The sequence below is a fragment of the Parasteatoda tepidariorum genome, chromosome 8 (assembly GCF_043381705.1).
Source record: "Parasteatoda tepidariorum isolate YZ-2023 chromosome 8, CAS_Ptep_4.0, whole genome shotgun sequence".
NCBI lineage: Eukaryota > Metazoa > Arthropoda > Arachnida > Araneae > Theridiidae > Parasteatoda > Parasteatoda tepidariorum.
Window position 1 is genome coordinate 14,082,038 of NC_092211.1, and position 22,522 is coordinate 14,104,559.

The window sequence follows — 22,522 nt, forward strand, 5'->3', positions numbered from 1 at the left end:
TATATATATATATAATTATATATATATATATATATATATATATATATATATATATACCTAATTCATCTCCTGTTTTAAAAATAGATTAAAGAAGGCAAAATAATAATCTTTTTCTTTTTTCTTTAATGAAATAAGAAGTTTCATGAGAAGACTCTAACAGATTTTTCTGTCCGATTGTAATTTTTGAATCGTCCCTTATAGCACAAAGGGATCGGGATGACATGCAAAAGTTTTCTTTTAGAAAAATTCCGCAATATATACATTATAACTGTCGTTGAACAGCAGACCCAATTTTTTGGGTTTACGATTACTAATTTTCAACTCCGTAGACTTGTAATTTCTAACCCAATATCCAGAAAACAAGGGAACTCTTGGATCAAGTATTGGGAGAAATTCGCCTTCACAGAGAACTTTTTGATGGAACTAACCCGCATTTACGTTACACGGAGAGGAAAACCACGAAAACCTCACACGGTTAGCTTGACGGCAAGGAGAGTCGAACCCATTATCCGTCTACCACTGAGTATATTTTTACGTTAGCACTGTGGTCGGTGCGATCCTGATTCGGAAGTCGAATTGATCAGTCATCGCTGGGATTCGAACCCGGTTCACCTCCGTAGAAAGCGAAAGCTCTATCCACTGAGCCACCACGGCTCAATATATAAGATAAGAAGAATTTCATTGATTTTGGGGAAATCAGTCTTCTCTCGCTCTGTTTTAAAATGAAGGACATGAGCTCTATGTTTTTTATTGCAAGTAGCAGAATTTTTTTTTTTTTTTGTCTACTTGGAAGACGTAATTTTTATCATTTTTACTTTACATTTTATTGTCCTTTTTTTAGTTTTCTACGTGTCATATTGTTTGTGTTTGAAAGTGGACAAAATTTTGATTGCAATACAATAAATTTTAATCGTACCGTATAGAAAACCACAGAAACTTTAATATTGGCATCATTCAGATAGCTATAGTGGAATTTTGAGAATTCTAACTAAACGAGAAAAAAAATCATAATTGCATGGATAAGTATTTTTTCCTTTTTTTTTCTTTTGGCAAATAAATAGCAATAGGAATTTTGCTTGTGACTGATTGCAGAAAAAAATTGAATGCTATGATCTTTAATCTTTCATGTAGTTTTTTACGCTAAAATAAATAAATAATTTTTAAATAAAAAGAAATAAACACAAAATAAATAAATAAATAAAAATGAATAATGAATTAATGAAAAGGGAAAAAAAACTGCTTGTGTAAAAATAACTCGCAAAAATAACCCCCATTTTCTATGTTTTTCTCCTTTGTTCTTCCTATGGGGCGTTTGTAAACATTTTGGCCAAAAAATTTAAAAACGGAGATAATTTAGGTGACATCATAATATGACTTTGAAGGGATTTAATTAAAACATTCCATTATAGCGATTTTAGTATAGCAACAATATTTTCCTTAGCTTTAAAACAAACTAATATTTTGCATGCAATGATATAAGTAACAGTGGTTAACCTCACTTTTCTAAAAAGTTAAATTTCGTTTAGTATGGTTTATATTATCCAGAACTCAAAAATGTAACTGTAAGAAACATTTACGTCTCAAACATATCCAGTTAAGTGTTGAGAGGAAAGCAAAAACCGTAATTTATGAATCTTATTTCAAAAATTGTCCCAGACTCAAAATTTTTGTGACGTTAATGAAAAGAATGTGACTCGACGCGTCAAAAACGTTTTCCTTCTCATTATTCGGCATTATTACACTCCATAAGAGAGTAAACTACACTAGTAAATTATTCTGCTAATTAACATAAAATAACATTTAGCTCTTTATCATATTTTCGATTGAATAAATGACGTTTATTGGCATGTTGGCGATGCAGTTTTTAAAAGTTGATTAGTTAAGTCGCCAACGTCTGCCGAAAGGCATAGAACTCTCAGAAATGTAGTCTAGGCCTATCTCGCTCCGAAGTAGACTATTCGGGAAAAATAAGTAAAACATGTCAGTACCCGGGCAGTCAGAATATGATGAATGATCTTTCGGTGATTGGTTGGAGGGGTAAAGAGAGTAAGGGAACGCCCGATGTAGGCAGCGAAAATAGCGGAAACTACCCGTCAAAATCTGCCCCAGATCTGCTTTTGTATCAAAAACTAAGTCCAGTGCCCGACAGGGAGAGGCTGGAATTCTCTTTCTAGTTTTTGCCCCCAGGGGCATATAATTTTCTCCTTTTTCTCTTCTTTATTTTTATTCTCTACTCAAGAATTGAAAAAAAGTTGAGTAAAAAAAGCAACTTAGGAATTTTTTTTATATGTTTTTCTCATTTTTTGGGTGGAGTTTCATCAGAAAGTAAAATTTGAAAAAGAAGCAATTTTTGATCCCTTTTTTTCTTAAATTTTAGTTAAAATTATTTCTTATAAATAAGTTTTACGTCTTATTTTTTTGAAGTTATACTTCTTATGCGACTTCAAACAAGGTTGCGTTAAACGTTTAACGCTACATTTTTATTGGCCGAGAAATCACGTGGTAGGATCCAGTTTTACCTCATTCATTTACATATTGCTTTGGTTCTCACTAGCATAAAAATAATAAAAGTCATAAAAGTATTATTTTTCTATAAATATTTTTTTAGTTTGATTTGATACACACATAATTTAATAGGATAGTATTTTTTATTTTCAAATTTAGTGGATAACAATTGTAAAAAATGAGTGAAAACAATCCCACGGACAATGCGACGGATTTAAGGTTATGTCAAGGTACGTCTTTTGTGAATATCAATTGATTGTTAGGTTTTCTCTTTTGAAATTACATTATGACGCATCCACATACATTATTAATACAAATGCATTTTCCATGGCGAGACTATGAGGAAACCACAAGCACTTCCACTGGTTCAAGAGGTCCACGAGGGAAAAATGCTCAATATTACCGTTATTACAGAGCACGGAAGCGAGAGAAGCAGGAAAAAGAGTCATTGAATAGAACTAGTGATCCTTCTACGACTGCTGATTCTTCTACAATTAACGTCGCAGGTTACGAAGTTTAACCTCTTCCGCGCGGAGGGACTCCACGCACTATTTTTTTTTATATATATATTTCTAACGTAGTAATATTTACGGCACTGTTAAAATAATCCTACGTATATCATTGCTAAAGTTGATAGCATCACGGTTACCATCAGCTGATGTGAAATTTACAAATTTTCTGCTTTGAACAGTGCTGTAATTATTACAGTAGACAAGTGGGAAATCTACAGCACGTTGCTTTTGACAGTGTACTAAACTGCCAGAAACAGCATTGAGCGAAATTGGCAACAGACGGGAGTAATTTCAGAGACATGATACTGTTAATACATTTAAATACCTATACATTTATAAGCCGTTCATAAACCTATTTGCGAATTGTGATCCTCGACTGTTGAAACAAACAGATTCGCCTACCATTTCGTCGTTTCTCCAATTTGACAAAGTTCTGATGATCTGAATTAGAATAATCCGATAAATTGACGCGTCAAATAGACCTTTCTCTTGCATGTTGAATGATCTGATTTAATGATTTGCTTCCTTCTTTCTCAGATTTTTTTCTTCCTTCATTCACTCGCTATATATAGAATGTTTTCATACAAGCCATTTATAGTCGAGGAAGTACTTGTAGAAAATATAAAACGACCATCGCTAATGTTAAACGACGTTCATATCATAATAATAAATCTATAATAAAACATATGTTAACGGCATTTAAAATGGTGGATGAAATAAATTCCGTGCTAAAAACACGAATTTGTTTTGGCGTTGAAACATATATTAATCACAGGTCTGATAATTTCTAGAGTTTTCAACGGATTTTCTTACGGATTTATGATATGTACATTACTGATACGTTAAACTCGAAATGCTTATTTAAAAGAAAAATACTGTGCTTTTTTTTTCATGAAAGTGTGACTTATTGGACGAAAAATAATGTAAAAACTTTTGAAGAATAATAAATAACAATAATAACAAATTCTTAACTTCTTTTTCTAAACAACAAGGTTTTATTAAACTGTTTAAATTAAAAATTAAAAATTAAAAAAAAGACTTTTGCTCTTAAAGTTTTCAGTTCGTTAAATTTAAAAAAAATATTAACTTTCATCCATATTTTTCAGGCAAAAACTTTTTTAATTTTGTTCTTACCATTCCGTGAAACTATTTTTTTTCTGGGATGTTGATCGATAGAAAATAGAAAAACTCGTACAATTTAAATTGAAATAAATTTGTATAACATTTTTATTAAAATCAACATTTTAAGTTAATATCTTTATTTTATAATTCTATTTTTCATTTATTTATTTTATAATTTTATGATGCAGAATTTTTCATTTCAAAATATAAGTGAAGAAAGCACGTATATTCGAATATATATCCTTCTTTGCATTCAGTATAACGAAATTAACGAAAGTGTTATTATGAAAAAGATCGAAATAAATAAAAAAAAATACCCCGCATATAACCGCGTTCGAAAATCCCACAAGTCCCAGTTTTCCATTATAAAACAAAATTAAACTCGAAAAATTATCTTTGTGCTGACTCTCCCGAAAGTTTGGTGGGAAACACCCATCGGGTTGCAAAAGAAAAATTCACTCTCCGCTCTTTTCATTCTTTTTTTTGTTCTACCAAAAGAACAAGGAACCTGAGAGAATGGCAGGTCTCTTGAGAATCCGAAAGTAGAAGAAAACGTAATGCCCCCACCCGAAATCTTTATTCAGCCCCTTTCCCCCCAAATCCGTAACAGGGGCCAATCAGGGCCAACTCATCCATCACTGCTTGTCCGTAACGGACCACTCGCTTGGAGAAGCATCTAAATTAAGGCAGTCTCCAATCCAGCCAACTCGGATTACATCTTCTTGACGATAGGACGCCAGAGTCAAAACAATTCGAGTGTTACGATGAGAATTGGCAAGAAAGATGATTTCGAATATAAATATAATAACAGAAAATTGACCAAAACTGAAGGGGGGAAAAAAATGTTTGTTTTGAAAATGATAAATTTATGATCGATTTTACTGAATAGAGGTTGCTCTGTTAGCAGAGAGATATATCTAAAGCGTTACAATTTCACTTCGAATTAAATAAAAATATTCAGCATCAATTAAGGCAGTATTAAAATTAATAACAGTAATTAAAAATAATTGCATAAAAGATGTAAATTTAAGATAATTTTAAGTCAATTTAACATATTTTAATTTCCAATGAGTATTTACATCTTACATTGAAGTTAATTATATGAAAATATAAACTCCAAATTATAGGAAAACGTTCATAGATTTTAAGTTCTAATGAAGATTTACAGTTTGCATTTAAACAAATTGCATCCAAGATGTAAACTAATTTTAGTAGCCACGTAGTATATTTTAAGTTCCAATAAAGATGAAAAATTTATAGTTTACATAGAAATTTATTGCATGCTTAATGAAAATGTGAAATTTAATGACGGGAAAATTCCCCTCCCCCTTCTTATTGTTTTTTTTTTTCTTTGACAACAAAATGAATGGAAATCATACATTTAATGAAAACACACTAATTTAAGACAATTCAATTTCCAATTTATTTTCAATTTATTTAGTTAAAACGATGAATAATTTTTTTTCACTGAAATAATTTCCGTTATATTTATTCTTGAATAATAATGAATGGTATTATAACTCATTTTAATAATGAATTTATAACTCATACGGTTCATAACTCCTAGTAATATAACTCACTACAGAATTTGATCAATTAAAAGATCAAATCAAAATTTATTAAATTTAGATTAGAAAATTTATTTAATAAATTCAATTAGATATCTCTAAATTATATGAAGCGGAAAACTTTTTTGCTTTAAATTGAATACAATTTGAGTAAAATATGTTTAAAAAATTTAACAAAGTATGAGTCTTGTTATAGTTAGAAATGCTTACTTAAATAATAAATTTAAAATTAACTTCGTTGAAATTAAATTCGTTTGCATAGTTTAATATAGTTATACATACCTGCCAACTTTTGATCCCTTCCATTACGATTTTTCCCAGTGGTAGTAAAATGGAATTAAAATTTCAATTGTAAGCAAAAAAAATACCTTGTGTTTGAAGAAACATCAGCTGACATCCATGATAGTAACGCATATTAATATATAAGCTTAAATTTTGTAAGAATAGTGGTGATCAAAATCATTTAAAAATTTAATTTATAAAAGAAAAAATAGTATATATTTACTACCACTTTAAATACGAAAATAAAATCTCCGTTTAAATACGGGAGAGTTGGCAGGTATGGTTATATAGTTTATAGTATTCGTTTATATAGTTTATAAATAGTTTATTTAATGAAAGAAATATACAAATTATAAATATACAAATTATATGACTTATTCTCCAAAGACTTACTCAAACGTATTTAAAATAACTAAAAAATACATTTTAATTTAAACTAATAAATTTATATCAAAGTAAATATTTTTGGATTTTTTTTTTAAAAGTTTTGTCAAAAATAAATAAAAAACTGACATATACAATGCAACTGATAATTATTTATAATTTTCATTAATAATTGTATTATTGTCTTCTGTAAAAATATATTTGATTAGACATTGTATATATAAACTACTAAAAACATGTACATAAAATCTACACAAAACATAATTTTTATAGATCTAAATTAAGAAGATTTATCTCATTGCTTTATATTTTTCGTATATAATTGTTTATAAACACAAATAAGTATACAATCATAAATGTTACACTTTAAATTTACACGTTTTTTTAACTTTGTGATTTTTTTAATAGAATAAATTTCATGTAGTTTTTAATTTCATTTATTTATTTATTTAATATTACAATAGAGAAAAATGAAATGGGACTTTCTGATATTTTATCGTCAGCACACTATTTTTCTTCAAAGATGATCTCTATTGAAATGAAAAATTTTATTGTTTGGTACAGTACTATCCCTAAATCATAACAAAGAAGGAATTTCAAAGAAATTAAATTAAAGGGTTTAATAAGTTAGTTTACAATATGGTTTGTGAAATGATCTGTAGTATTTCGAATTTTGAATTCAAAATTGTTGGTGGGATGTAAAACAATTTTTCTTGATTTATTTTCGAAAGAAACACATTCTCAAAGAATTCGTCCGGAAATATGGTGGCACTTTATGTCACTGCAAATTTTTCTAAGAAAATGAATGGTAATCTTATGTTGCTAAGCGATTTATAAATATTTTTAACTAAATTGCCTACTAGGAATTCAGATAAAGTTTATAACCATTGTTGAACAGCCGGCCCAATTTTTTGAGTTTCCGACTACTAATGCTCAACTCCGTAGCCTAGTAATTTTGAACCCAATCCAAAAGACAAGAGAACTCTTGAAACAAGTATTGGGAGAAATTTGCCTCCGTGAAGGACATTTACCAAAGCGACTATGTGATTGTCGGGATTCACCGGTATAAGTCAACAACCTGCAATTTCGGACAGTCACAGAAACAGGTATACGTTGTACAAAATAATTTTGAAAGGTGACCAAGACGGTCACCAAAAGTGGCAAGTATATTTTTAATTATCGTATTCCGAATTTTTATTAATTTTTTCAGTCATAATAAGGAATAGTCATAAAGAGCTCAGTCATAATAGGGAAATATAATTTCTACTAATTTAAAATTCTTATTCTTTATTAATTAGTAATATTTTTTTTTAAAAAAGTTTGAATTTTCTTGCAATTATATATTTAAACTTCATATTTTTTTTACTGTTGCATATTTAGAAAAAAATTTTGTCTCATAAAATTCACTTAAAAAATTCAACTCTTTGTCAACCCCCGAAATGAAAAATCGCATTCAAAATCAATGCTTTCCCTATTTTAGAGACAGAATTTAAGTGATTGCTTTCGCGATTCTTGAAACTTAACAGATGGCCAAAATTTTTGGAAGATGGAGTGGTAGAACATCGAATTAGCGAAACCAACCCCATCCTTTTCACATTCCAAGATAATAAAACAATTTAATAAGAAGAAGCTTGCGCAGTTCCCCCTGGAGAGTGAACATTGCGCGTGGGGGTGGTTGTGTTCTGGCAGGTGATGAGAAACATGATAGAAAGAGATCAGTGTCCGAAGCCACATGAAGCCGCGAAATTTCTATGGTACAGTACTTTATCTCTCGCCTGTTATGAAACTCGTATCCATCTCTCTGTTGCGTTTTAGGGGCCGTCCACTTATTTTAAATATTATTAGTACTTTTTTTTATTAAATTACAACAAATTAAATACAAAATGAAAGCAAAGAATTGACAATCACTCAATAACGACCTGGTAAAATTGCAAAATAAAATAAAGGATTTATCTGTATACTACTAGCGTACTTTTTTTAATTGGATTGCTGTTTATAAAATAAGAAATGGAAAGCAAAAAATTAACAATGACCCAATAAAGACATGATAAAAAAATTGTCAAATGATAAAAAAGGGTCTTATCTAAATACTATAGTACTTTTTTATTGTATGACGGTTTATAAAATACGAAACGGAAAGAAAGGAATGGTCAATGTCATAGCTACCAAGGATTGACCAATGACTCAATAACGACATGACAAAAAAAAGCTTTATCTCTATGTTAATAGTACTTTTTTCATTGTATTACTGTTTATGGAATACAAAATAAAGAAAGGAATGGATTATGATATAATAATATGATAAAACGGCAAAAATATCCTTCTATATACTACATAGTACTGTTTTATTGTACTACTGTTTATGCAATAGGTAACGTAAACCAAGGAATGTACTATGGCACAATAACGATAAAAAAAGGTTTTATCTCAATGCTACTCTACTTTTTTATACGTATGGAATACATATCGGAAAGAAAGAAATGGACAATGGCACAAAAACAATATGATAGTAAAATTTAAAAACGATAAAAAAAGAAAAGTCTATAGTACTTTTCTGATTGTATCACTGTTTGTGGAATACGAAATAGAAAAGAAAGGAATGAACAATGACACAATAAAGATACGATAGTTAAATTTCCACATGATAAAAGAAATCTTATCTGCGCAATACTATATTTTATTTTATAACCGTCGTTGAATAACCGATTTATTTATTTATTTTTTCTTGGGGGGGGGGGGCTTACGACTTCAAATGTTCAGCTCCGTAGCCCTGTAATTTTGAACTCAATTCAGAAAACAAGGGAACTCCTGTATCAAGCATTGAAAAAAATTTGACATAGTGGAGGACTTTTTGATTAATCTAACCAGCATTTTCGCTACAGGGAGAGAAAAGTCACTAAAGCCTTCCTTGGTTAACCCAACGGCAAGGGGACTCTAACCTGTGATCAGTCTACACTGAGGATATTTTACGTCAGCACTGTGATAGGTGCAAACAGGACGCGGAATTCGTATCGACGGCACTCAGTGGGATTCGAACCCGGTTCCCCACATTGTAAGACGAACGCTCAATCCCTTGAGCCATCACGGCTCTCACACTACTATAGTGCTTTTTATTGTTGTTGTTGCCGTATACCATTAAGGTGTGTTTCCAGTGGCGCCATCTATGGCCAAGAATTCGAGCAAGCCTACGTCACAGCTCATTTATAGGACGGATCCATTCATACATCCACAAATAGTAATTTTAGCCTAAACCAGGTAATGATCAATCTCCAACTCAGTAGCCCCAGAGGTATGATTTGTTATGGGAACATGGAGGACTTTGTGGTCTAACAGATTTAATTTGCGTCAGACACCATTTACTACACGGGGAGTCTTCGGTAGTCAGGGATTAAGCTCATGACCTCTTGGACATGAGCCCAATGCCTTTCCCCTACCAGGTCATCCTGGTCCTACTTCGTTATTGTTTATGAAATATGAAACGGAAAAAAAATTAAAGAGCAATGAGCCAATAATGGCAAGATAGTAAACTGACTAATTAATAAAAACTTAACGCTCGTTTTATATAATAATATTAGTGCTTTTTTTACCCATTACTACTTATGAAACGCGAAGCGAAGAGGAATAAAAAATGGCGTAATAATAGCTTGATAACAAAACTGCCAAATCGTGTCAAATAAGGTTTTATCACTATAATAGTATTAGCACTTTTTCTTCTCATGAAATACTAAGCCAAAAGTAAAAAGAGAACAGGGATTTAATAATACGTGATAGTAAACTTTAGTAAAACTGCTAGTATATTTTATATGAATTACTATCTAGGAAATGCTAAGCAGAAAACAACGAAGAGTCAATTAACGACATGATATCAAGCTTGCCATGTAGGCACTATTCGTATAACATTAGTACCTAATTTTTTTATGCATTATGTATGAGATGAGAAGCAAAGAGGAAAAAGCAATTAATTATTACAATATGATTAGTAAAATTTCCAGCAGGCCATATAAGTACTATTCATATAACATTAGTACCTAATTTTTTTATGCATTGTGTATGAGATGAGAAGCAAAGTGGAAAAAGCAATTAATTAATTACAACATGATTAATAAAATTTCGGGCTTGCCAAATAAGTACTATTCGTATAAAATTAGTACCCAATTTTGTATGCATTGTGTATGCGATGGGAAGCAAAGTGGAAAAAACAATTAATTAATTACAACATGATTAGTAAAATTTACAAGGGTTAAAATATTTTGTAGTAAAAAATCAGTAGTAAGTGAAGAAGTAATGGTAAATAAAAGTACTGTTAATATTTTTTTTATAAATTAAAATTTGAACACACTAAGCTGAAAGAAAAGGGAGGAGAATGACACTGTAACAACATGATAGTATAATTGCCAAATTACCAAAATAAACAATTATTTAGCATAAGTAATTTTTTTATGATTAATTATTTATGAAATCAAAAGCAAAAGAGAAAGAACAAAAACTCAATAACACAAAACTAAAATTATTGCTCTTTTTTTTAAAAAAAATAATATTATTATGCTATTAATAATTTTTAAGGGCAACTCTATGTGAAATACAAAGCAGAAAGTTAAGACAATGTCCCTATAACTCTACTATAGTAAAACTTCCAAACGACAAAAAAAAAAAGTTTTATCGGTATAATTTCGATATTTCTCATATGAATTACTATTTGTGAAATAAAAAGAAACCAAATAAAATTATGCAAAAAAAATGTGTCAAAAATGCCTTAATAATAACATAATAACGAAATCTCCTCATAAAACCTAATTTTTTTCCCTGAATATTTTTTTAAACAAATTTTCCGATAGAACATCAATCAACGAGAGTATGATTTTAATGACACAATACCACGAATCAAAAAATGTTCAGAAACCAATAGATAGATTCTGAAAGATTTTTGGAGGCCAGTTTAAAAAAAAAAAAAATCTCTATCACATACTCATTTTGAAAATTCTGATTTCCATAGACACCATATTGTATTGAAAGGTGTAAGTATTCAGTGTCACTAGTTGTGTCACCACTGACAGAAATTACTAAAACTCATTTTATTTTATTTCCTTACGGTCGTTGGATAGCCGACCCAATTTTTTGGGTTTACGACTACTAATGTTAAGCTCCGTAACCTTGTAATTTTGAACCCAATCCAGAAGACAAGGGAACTCTTGGATCAAGTACTGAGAGAAACTTTGCCTTCATGGATTGCTTTTTTGGAGAAATTTACCCGCATTTGCGTTACATGGAGAGGAAAACCACGGAAAGCTCCCACGGCCAGCCTAATGGAAGGGGACTCTAGCACTTAGGATGTTTCTCGTCAGCACTGTGGTCGGTGCGAGCCGGGTGCGGAAATTATATCTACCAGCCATCGCTGGAATTCAAACCCGGTATGCAGTTTTTAAGCAATGCATATGCAGTTTTAAAGTAATTATTGGAAATATCGCTGGTGTCATGCCGGGAAAATGGCAATTTGAAACTCAACAAGCGTTTTTAAAAATATATAATTCTTAAAATCAGTGTAAAGTCATTCTAAAAATCGAATAATAATGGTATTACTTGAAAAATTCCAAACAAGTATAAACTTTTCGTGCATAAAGCTTTAATAACTTCTAAATAATTCGTCCTAACGACGTGAGATTGATTTCATTCTTGTCGGCATAAAAATACTCATCCTAAAGGATTAATAGTTACGTTGTTTATATTATTATAATTGTTAACATTATTTTCTGTTCTTAGATTTTCAAAAAGAAAAATTTTTTTTAAAAAAAACTTACTTTTGCCTTTATTTAGACGAATGGAAACCAATTTGGATGATTCTGAAGAAGAAAAAAAATTGTAAACTACGCAAAAACATGGATAGTTTTCTAAAATCTGAAAACAGAAAGAAGTGAAGCATTAAATTACATTCCTAAAAATGCTGATTGACGAATTGTAGTGGTATAATTTCGGCGGAAAATATCCAATGGAATTCTAGAATAAATCTCGCTAAATCGAAATCGAAAGGCTTCGATTTCACTTGATGATACACGTCCTAAAAGACAATTAGAATAATTGCTGAATCTCACGTTTTATTTGCAGAAAAATTAAAATGAATTATAAAGCAAATATAACATTTACTCCTGCCTTCCATATACTTCTAAAGGTAAATATGAAAGTCATATCATTAGGTCGATCCAAGCTCCCCAAATGAATAAATGAAGAATAAGAAAAGGTTTGGACCAATATAGTGTTAAGCCACAAGAGTTCCCAAGAGCCAGTTTAAAATCAAACACTACTTTAATATTGTTTCCGAGGAAATACTTTACATATTTCAAAATTTCCAATAAAAAAGAGTATACTGTTTACATGGATACCGTGAGTTTCTCAACAAAATTTTCTCTTAAATGATCTTAAAATGTGACTTATCGTTACATATTGATCCAAGTCTTTCATCTATGATTCCTAAATTTTCTTCCATAGTCTCGTTAGACTAAAATTTTTTTCAAGCTCTTCATATATGCTTCTTAAGTTCAAAAAATTCTTACATTCCTTCTCAATAGATGTTCCAATCCCTCCATACATGCTTTATAAGTTTAAACATTTCTTCCATGATCCCCAAACACTAATAATTGCGTCAAGTCCTCCATACAAGCAGTATAAGTTTAAATATTTCTTACATGATCCCCAAAGACTAATAATTGTGTCAAGTCCTCCATACAAGCAGTATAAGTTTAAATATTTCTTACATGATCCTCAAAGACTAATAATTGTCTCAAGCCCACCATACATGCTTTATAAGTTTAAATACTTCTTCCATGATCCCCAGAGATTAATAATTGCCACATGATCTCCGTACATGCTTTAAAAGTTTAAGTATTTCTTCCACGATCCTCAAAGACTAATAAGTTACATTTAAAATATATTTTCCCATTTTTCAAAGCGAATCAATAAGTTTTTTTTTTCTCACGAAAAGCAGTCTACAGAAAGCAGACTACAAAGCACAGCCCAGAATCTACCCCACAACAACTACGGAACATGATCGAGAATCAAAAGGGAGGAGGGTGCAAAAACTACAGGAAAAAATACACATTAAAAAATTTTGTGTAGAGAAAACCCAGAGCAAGCCGATAGTCTTCCTAATATCAAAGAGATTAAAGGCAAGGGGGGCATCCAGAAAAGGGGGGGAGGGGAGAAAAATTGTTTCCGAGATACTTGCTCCAGCGGATGGGGCGATAATTCGCATCATTCCCGTAATCCATCAAACCCGCACCGCCCCTGCGCACACACAAACCTCGAGGGTATGTTCGTATGCGCCCCTGTATATGCCTTTCTTTTCCAGAAAACATTTGAGAGGGAAGAAGGTGAAAGGGGGGGATAGAAAAGGAAAAGGAAAGAAAGGATTAATCGAAAGAACACGCGAGCACCCTTTCCATATCATCGAAAATGGGAGGGTTCTGCTTCAAAATCCGATTAGTTTTGCATTTGTTCGAACATTTTTCAAAAAAGGAAGAAAAAAGAATAGAAAAGAATAACAGAGTCTGAGAAGCAGAAATATTTCTGTAGATTTTAAGGCTTGAGAAAATTTTTAAATGGGAACAGTCTTGTGGATTTTTTTTTGCTTTCTTTTGTTATTTTAAGAAAAACTTCTGTATGCTGAGAATCATAAGATTATAACGTGGATAGATGTAATTATATGAGATGCTTAAACTAATTTATTATACTGAATATATGAGTCACTTGCAGTTATTCTTCATCATACTGATTATTTGAAACGTTTGTGCTGATTCTGCATAATGATTGTGTGAGACACTTATACTAATTCTTCATTATATTGATTTTTGTTTCAGATATTTCCTTTACCAAACATAGTTACTTATATGATTATCAAAACTGGTACTCCATATAATTGTATTCTTGTTATTAAATGTCAAACATCACAAATATAAATGATTTTATTTCAATGTTGTTCAAGTTATAAATGCAAATACTGCTTTAAGGGAAAAATCTTGATTAAATATTCAGGCTATTATTCTATAATTGTTATTATTATTATTATTAGTTTTTATCTTCTTGCGAAAATGCATCATGAAAATAGCATAGCATAGCAGAAAATATAAATAAAAGGCACTTTTTGTGCCTGTGTGTGAGCTTAGTTGTTAAAAAGTAAAAAAAATTCACAACATCCAGTAGTTGGCCAATGGAATCGTGAAGGATAAGGTACCACTAGTTCGAGACCAACGGTATGATGGTGGCAATGAGGTCAGTATTGCGTACGGACCGTCTTTATTTCCCAAACCTACTACAGTACAGAACCCGTTATCCGGAAATCAGAAAACCGGAAAACCAAAAAACCGGAATGAAATTCGATAAATTTTTCCGGCCATTTTCAAAAAAAAAATTTTTTTTTTTCCTCTTAAGATTTTAGGATTTTCTTTCTATTTTGAAAGATGTTTACCTTACCATCATTTTGGAAATAATCTTTAGTGTACAGGGGTCTGTTTAGAAGAAATTTGGGTCCGTTAACGGACCCTTCACAAAATATCTTTTCATAAAAACGGACCCTTCACAAAATATTTTAACTTAAAAACGGACCCTTCACAAAATATTTTAACTTAAAAACGGACCCTTCACAAAATGATTTTTCTTTTAATCGGACCCTTCACAAATTTGTTTATCTTCATTATTATTTTGTTAATCGAATAAACCCTTTCCAGGGCAGAAAACAAGAAAGATGGATGTAAACGAATTAAGTTTTGTCTTCGGCAGACGATTCTTCCATTATTCGTCCGAAATTAATATTCTGCGTTCAGCAGTATAGGCTAAATACCAAATATTTGTATGTTGCATCTCTAATTTAGAAGCAGCAATTGTTGTTTATTTTTTAAAATTTAATTTTTTTAATTATAATTTTACAGTGTTGAGCATAATCTTGTATGTCTTTACAATTTAAAAACTCCTTGAAAAAATTTTTTTTTTTGCAATAACGGACCCTATTTGCACAAATTCATAAAAGCGGATCCTGGTTGAAAGAATGTGAGTAATTTTTTCACAATTTCACGAAAAACTGACCTTTCACAAAATGTCTGGACAGACCCCTGGTGTATTATTTCATCGGTTTTTCTTCGTTTTAAGATTATTTCCATTTTTTTTCCTTTTATTTGGGTTTAAGAATAAATAAACGGCTTTTTGTAGCGATCCAGAAAACCGGAAAAATCAGTTATCCGGAATAGCGATGGTCCCGATCGTTCCGGATAATCGGTTTCCTACTGTACTAATCATTGATTTGAAGTTAAGTAGACTTTAAGCCCTCATCAGAGATAAAGACTCATCCCTTCACAATTACGACTTTAGGCAAATTACTTTTCGATCAGCCATCACTGAGATTCGAACCTGGGACACTTCATTGGGAAGTAATAGTTCCATGGCCTAAGCGTGCACTGCTTTAAAAATATTGATTGAACTTTGCGTGGTTCAAATTACGTGCCTTGATCTAGGTGTAAACCAGGCCTTGCATTCAGTTCCCAATATAAATAATTTGCACAAGAAAGGGTGAAAAATTTATAGTCGTACTGCAAGGTAATGACATCACTAGAAAAAAAAATTCTGATTAATAAAACCGAAACATATTGTACGGTATTTAAACCATTTACTTGGTAACAGTTTACATGGAATTCTGGTTTACAGACTAATAGTTCTTATTAAAACACTTTTAGTGAAAAATATTAAACAGAAAAATAAATTTAACCGAATAAAGGGTTTTTATGGCATGTTTTGAGGAATCATAATAAAATTATCAAATATTACCAGACTCCTCAAATTTCATCACACATTATAAATTTATATTTTATTGTAATTTATTAAAATCATTACCATAGCTTTTCGATAAAAATTATCGAGCCTTTTTAATGTTCCCACTGAGCCAGATACGAGGTAAATTTTACCATATTCTGGTAGTTTTGACAAAACTTTTTTTTCTCAGTGTGGGTTTTGAACCTAGTTAACTTCTATGAGAAGCAAGAGCTCGATCACCTGAGCCACCGTGGCTATAAAAACATTGATTGAACTTTTCAACAGTAATTCGTTAGAGCTTGGAAAGTGATCCAAATTACGTGCCTTCATAACCTAAGCCTAAATCATTCCCAGGATTCCGCCCCCACTTATTATTAAATTTCCAGTAATATTTTCTTCTTCTTCTTCTTGGACACTACAGCCTATGACAGGCCTAGGCCGTCCCAATAAGTTTTTGCTCTCTTGATCTATTCTGTGCCATGGCCTTCCAGTTAGCTATTCCTATTATCTTTAGGTCCCTCTCAACTGCGTTCAGCCACCTAGTCGGTGGATGACCCCTTTTTCTTGTACCTTCTGGTTTAAAAAAAGTTTGTTTTTTTGCTGAGTTTTGATCTTCAGATCTATAAAGGCATCCCAGCTGTCGAATGCGATTGGCCTTAATAACATGAACTATGTCTGGTTGTTTATACTTTTTATATAACTCATGATTGTAAAGGGTGCGCCATTTGTTATTCTCATAGACTGCACCAAAAATTCTCTTAAGTATCCCTCTCTCAAAAATCAGCAATCTGTTCTCCTCTTTTTTATTAAGAGTCCAGCACTCATTACCATATAGGATCACAGGCCGTAGGAGTGTATATGTTAATTTTTGTCTTTTGTTTAAGAAATTTACTTTTTAGTTGGCTATTTAAACCGAAGTAGCTCTTGTTTGCCATTGCTCAGCGGCTATCGGTTTCAGTATTTATGTCATTTTTACAGATTACCAGTAGTCGCGAAATATTTAAATTCATCAACATCTTCAAATTCATAATCATTCAATGCAAGGGCATCATTGCCTTAGTGAGCCCTCTGTTCATCTTCATATATTCAGTAATATAGTATAATATATTACTGGATATTCTAAATTTACTAATATTTTGAATGGTTTAAAGCAAAAATTATCATAACTTGGTTAGATTCGTTTTTACAATCTAACGTAAACCCGTGACTCGGAGAGGGTAACTCCGCCTACAATTCATAAAGACCTTTCATCGCCAGAAACAAAAGCCAAGTAGGGAAAAAATCACCAATAGGGACAAAATGCAAAAACACAATAGAAACCCCCTGCAAAGGAATTGTGCAACTACCTTGAAAACAAAACCCATGACTCTCCCATTACACGCTGCACTTGATTTTTTCTTAATTAAAATCGTGTTTCATACGCTATTCAGTTTTCCTTCTTTTTCTTAATTATCTTTCGACACCCCCTTTCTTTGTTTGTTTTATAAAAACTTTTTTTTTTATCTTTGATTGTAAAGAAAATAATAAATAAAAAAAGCGGCGTGACCGAATAAAACAAGTAAGGAACGCAGATTTCTGAAATGAAGTTCATAATTCATTTTGTTTGTTTTTTCGCAAAAAAAAAATGCATAAATATTGCTTCACCTTATTTGCTTAACTTGCTTGAAGTTTGAGATTATGAACCTTGAAGAGAAATTGAATTTTATCTGGTACGAAGGAAAAATTAATTAGATAATGCTAATTATTTGGAAGTTAATATATTATATGTTTTTGAGGAACAATAATTTCTGCATAATCAATCATACAAAAAACGTTAATTAATGTAAAAGTATTTGAAGTTCCTTAACATAGGAATTATGACTTGTTTAAAGAAGGCTGCCCGCCAAGTTAAACAATAATCGACCAAACTGCACCAAAACTAAAATAAACATTTCGTGAACTATTGAAAAGTTTTAATTTTTCTGAAATTGAAATTAAATTAAATTGAAAAATTAAGGATATCTACTTTAATCAAAATTAATTACGTTTTAATTACCTTTTTATTGTATTTACATTAACTAAAGAAAAAGTGATATGTGTCTCTTATAAATCCTGAGAAATTTATACTACGATTCTATACCAAGACAATTTTCACTTCAGCCCAAAAAATAATTTTAAAAATATTGGATTTTTCAGTTCGGGGTTCCGTTCTTACAAGATCAGTTCTACACATTTATTAAAAATTAAATTGATAATGATTCTTTCTTATCAATTATTTAGAAGATAACATCAGTGAAGTTTCTCAGTTTACAGCTCTTTTGAATTAAAAAACGAGTTTTACTGAGAGTTTGAAAGCTTTCCTTAATAAATTTTTATCTTTGATTCATTATTACCTATTCAAGTCACCTATTCAAGTAAAACTAACATGAGTGACATGCGAAAGTGACACAACCAAATTAATATTTTAATAGTTATTAAAAATTACTCTCTAATTTTGTTTATTCTTTTGATACATACTTCTATAAACCCAGATAAGATCAATTCAACAGTAACTGAAATAAGGAAAAAGAAATTAAGCTATGAATTTGATTGTCAATTCATCAAATTTATTACTTAATATCTGTAAATTTCGATTATATATTGACCATGATCAATAACAAATAGAACTACTAAAGTTTTTTTTTTAAACCATATGAGAAAAAGTTATTATATCAATATATTTGTAGTTAAAAATTTATAATATTTAATTAAAATGAACATAACTCTAATGAAAATTAACCGCAATAAAATGTAGATAAATCTGATCATAATTTGATAGAGAATGACTCTAATGTAAAATGGCAATTTATATGTTATTTGAGAAACCTTAATCGACTAAAGCGTAGTATCATATTTATAAGAGAGTTACTTTTTAAAAAGAGAAAATTATTTTTAAAATTCAGCGCAAAGGTTTATTTCGTAGAAAAAAAAATATTGTCTACACCTTACTGATATAAAAAACTGATATATGACCTTACTGATATATGACTAAACATAACTTTTTGAAAATAAAATCGTATTATCTGAGGTAAGAAAATACCTTTTTATTTCAACTATAAATATAATATGTACCATATTTTTCATAAAAAAGAAGAAAAAAAACTTTTCAAATGCTTATGCAATATAAAAATTTGAAGTAAAACTGACTAATTTTTCAAGTCATTACTTTAAAAATATAAATCACTAAAATGGTAGTTTTTCGGAACTAAACTTTAGTAACACATTTTTTTTAAAAATTTAATAACAATTTAACAAAACTGTAATGAAATACGTCTAAATAAAAATTTAGAGAATACAATAATTGCAATTACAATAATAATTACAATTTTATATAAAACTTATTTATTAATTCTAGCATAAGTGATCTGCTATATCCATGGCAATATTCAAATGCTATATTTCATGTATTCAAGACTAGATTCAAATATATTTTTCTAAACATTAACTTGAAAAATTTGTACCTCTATCTTTAAATTTTTGACCGAAACTTGCAGTAAATTTAAACAAATTCTAATTTAATATAGACTAATTTTAAATTTAATTAAAAGAAAAATGTTATTGAATATAACAGAGGTAATGAATTTCACAGAAAAATTATATACTGCTCCTGACTTTGGAAAAAAAAGACAGTTAACAATTAAATTATAATGTGTCAAATATTATGCATATAGATTAGAGCACGAAAAATAAATTTTTATAAAATTTGCGGCAAATTTGAGCAAACTACACCGTACAAAATTCCGCATCAAATTATGGCAAAGTGTACCAGTACTCAGGGTGTCAGTACTTTTTATCATAAAATCTATTTTTACCGTAAAATTTTAAGGCCGAAAAATATGATAAACCATAATTTTTACAGTAATATTTTCTGTAAAGTCATAGAATAACAGTAATTAAAGGAATTATTACTATAAAAATTACAGTATAAAATTTTTCGGTTATTTTTTTTTTTTTATTATAGTAAAGTAGATTTTATGGAAGCTGCTCTCAGAGAGGGCAGTACTATTTATCGGAATTTGATCCAGAATTATTTAATGTGTACTATTTCATTATTAAATAATTTTTTAACGTTTAATGTTACAGAAATTAACTCTAATTAAAATATTAAACGTTGGTGAAATGCAAGTAAATCCAATTAAGATTTAACAAAAAATTATCAAATTGCATAATAAGCACAAGGGTGAATAAAAAACTGAAATCTAAAATATAATTTGCCAAATATTGTGTAGCACACATCATAGCACACTACATGCATCGAGGATAATAAAGATATAATGGTAATAATAAAGATAACTGAGATGGAAATAAATCTAATAACAATTTCACAAAACAATTACCTATTGCTTAAAGGAAAAATTCTAAACAATAACAAATTATCCTCTCATCTTAAAAATAGTAATAGCGTCGATTTGAACTAATTCGTGTTAATTCTAAATTTTTGTTTTTAAGTGTAATTTAGCAAAACTGTAATTAAAATAATAAGCCTACATAAAATAAGCAATTCAAATCTAATTTACCAAGGAATAATAAAAAATCATATAATCATATACTCACCTTTTAAACACCAACGAAAGTAATAAATTTGAACTGCAAAAAGCTCTAACACCTTTTAAACACCAATGAAAATAATAAATTTAAACTGCAAAAAGCTCTAACACCTTTCAAACACCAATGAAAATAATAAATTTAAACTGCAAAAAGCTCTAACACCTTTTAAATACCAATGAAAATAATAAATTTAAACAGCGAAAAGCTCTAACACCTTTTAAACACCAACGAAAATAATAAATTTGAACTGCAAAAAGCTCTAACACCTTTTAAACACCAACGAAAATAATAAATTTAAACTGCAAAAAACTCTAACACCTTTTAAACACCAATGAAAATAATAAATTTAAACTGCAAAAAGCCCTAACACTTTTTAAACACCAATGAAAATAATAAATTTAAACTGCAAAAAGCTCTAACACCTTTTAAACACCAATGAAAATAATAAATTTGAACTGCAAAAAGCTCTAACACCTTTTAAACACCAACGAAAATAATAAATTTAAACTGCAAAAAGCTGTAACAAGACCCTTGAGTTTCGAATCCCATTATTAAACTCAGAAAAATCTCTTCTAAGCTTCCTCTCCACCAATCACATTTAATGCTTTTAGCAGAGACAGTTGCAGTTAGTTTCGAGGATTAAATTATTTGGAAAAATTCATAAATGAAGACACGTGAATTAGGATGAGATCCCTCCACCTTACAAATGATGGATTAGGTATAAAGTTGAAATTAGAGTCGACGACAGTGTTAATGAAGAGGTCAAACAAATATGGCAGGTGATGCATCAAGCTCCCAACTGTTTTTTTAATCAGTAAGAAGACAGATTGCTTAAAGAAGAACAAACTCAAAAGTCTTCTCTTACTGATTATTTGCCTAGAGAAGTCGATAAGTCAAAATCAATTAAGATGAAACAGGAAGAATTATTATCGAAATCGATAATTTTTCGTCAACTTATCACTCTTTTTCAATGATTGATTGGAAAAGGATGTTATATGTGAAGTTGACATGGGGCACATATGTGTCTGTTAGGAAGTGACAGTTTCCTTTAAGTACCGTGAATAATTAAATATAAATGTAAATTTAGAAACGTTTTGGCCTTATCATGCGTAATGTTTCCCTACTGTCTGTAATTTGCCTTTTGCTTTCCAATAAATAGGCTTCAGGTGAAAAAAAATTCAACTGACTGATTAATTAAGAGATTATTTTCATTTTAAATAGTTTTTTTTCCGAACTAAAAGGTTAATAAGTCAATTCAAAGTTCTTTTATATCAAAGTCGACTTTTTAAAATAAATTTTGAAATATATATAAGAATTTGCTAAAGCTTAATGCGCATTCCTGTTTATTGTTACTTATTTATTTTATTTTTATTATTCAACTATCTGTTTATTTATTTTATTTATTTTTTATTTGTTTTATTTATGTAGAAGAACAGTTTATTTTTTTGGAGAAGAGTTATCTAAATTGCACCCTTTTCACATTTGCATTTTTGACAATCACAATTAAATTTCAAATATTCTAATAATAAAATACAGTAGTTCAGCTATTTATATTATTTTTTGGGCAATAATAATTGCGCAGTTGTTTTTGTTTTCTCAAGTTCTGAAAATGGTATGATTTAGGAGACCGATTTCTTAGTTCATAAAACCTGCTCCCTGGATCGTACTACCCTCAAAAGCATTGAGTATTTACGATTAAAGCAATAAGTAATTCATGCGTAATAGCATAATGAGAAATGTGTGCAATAAAATTTTTGAGCTGTAACAAGCATGGTAAAAATATTAAGGGAACAT

At 30.0% G+C, this 22,522-nt stretch overlaps 1 long non-coding RNA gene across 1 annotated transcript in view; it reads right to left on the bottom strand.

Annotated features, from left to right (window-relative positions):
• The window catches only part of LOC122270167 (uncharacterized), a 32,053-nt gene extending 10,536 nt beyond the window's left edge, over positions 1–21,517 (bottom strand). Inside the window, exon 1 of the long non-coding RNA XR_006225637.2 lies at positions 20,943–21,517. This is a non-coding gene — a long non-coding RNA (uncharacterized lncRNA). The remainder of the gene's footprint in view (positions 1–20,942) is intronic.
• Between the last annotated feature and the right edge of the window lie 1,005 nt (positions 21,518–22,522).